A 1,345-nucleotide genomic window follows, 5' to 3' on the forward strand; every position below is an offset into this window, starting at 1 on the left:
GTCTATGCGTTCATTCCCCTTTCCGCACCTTCATCGCATCGACGGGCACCGCCTGCCCCTTCACTAGCCCTTCACTGGCCCTTAGAGCATTCCTTGGCCCTTTGCAAACGGCACTGGTTCAACCCTTTGAGATTTTGATCATTTGCTCAATTTTTTCACGTTGTTATCCTTCCTTTCGTGTTTTCTATTCGATGCTGATTCCGTGTCGTTTTATTCCAAAGAAATAATTAATCTGGTTCCGGCATGTGTTAATAATTTTCTGCTCGAATTTGTTTCGATAAAAAATCTGCAATCTGTAATCTGCAGTATGATTAAATCTACTACAAAAAATCCAAACCCTCGAAAATACATGTGCAATCAAGGATACAGAATCAAAGAATACCGTATGGAAAAAATAAAAATAAAATATTAAATAGACAAAGGGAGAGGGAAAAAATGCATAGAAAAACAAACGATCACCCGAATGGCCACTCCTGGAAAATGTGATTCATCGTTCAATGATTAATGACTGGAACTTAAATATCCCGGCACGGAACGCAGAGCAAACACGTGTTTAATAAATTCGCACAGCCTCATTCGTGTTTGTGTCATTACAATTAACATTTGTTTTCTTTGAATTATTACTTCTGGAAAACCTTTCATCCTGAATCGTTTGACGTTCCCATCTCGTGTAACCAATTTTTTCATGTAGTTAAAATATCTGAACAGACAGAAAGAATAATAACAAACTAATTTATGCACACTTAACGGTGACAACACTACACTTTTTTTTTAACCAGAAAAAAAGTGTAGATTCAGAGTCATAATGTTACTGGGGATATCTTAAATAGGAACTTAGGAAAATGGATTCTTTGTAAATCAACGTATTTCACCAAAAGTCTTCGACATCACTTGTTTTTTAGTGATTGTGATGAAAATAATTATGAAAAAAATGTAATCAAAAGAACCAAACGATGATAAAAAAGTAGTAAATGCTTAATTATAGATAAAAATATCAAAAGCATATTCACGGTGAAAGCAAAATGCCATACAACGTGAAAATAACCTACAATGGTGACGTTCTCTGTGGGAAAAATGACACATCATTTTAGTCCGACAACGAAAACTTCTTTTAAAATATGGGTATATGGTGTTTGCTCATATATATCTCATATACGATTCCAAGATTGCGGATACAGACGTGAATACCAACTACGCTAACACACATGAAGATACACAAGTGCGCATAGATACATGCACATTCAGTTACATACACACATTCCCCAACCACACACAGACACATTTGAAATACGTGTCCCTTAATTCGCGATGGAGAATACAGCGTGAAATTGCAAAGCATGTAGGC

This window comes from Penaeus monodon, chromosome 19 (genome assembly GCF_015228065.2).
Source record: "Penaeus monodon isolate SGIC_2016 chromosome 19, NSTDA_Pmon_1, whole genome shotgun sequence".
Classification (NCBI taxonomy): Eukaryota; Metazoa; Arthropoda; class Malacostraca; order Decapoda; family Penaeidae; genus Penaeus; species Penaeus monodon.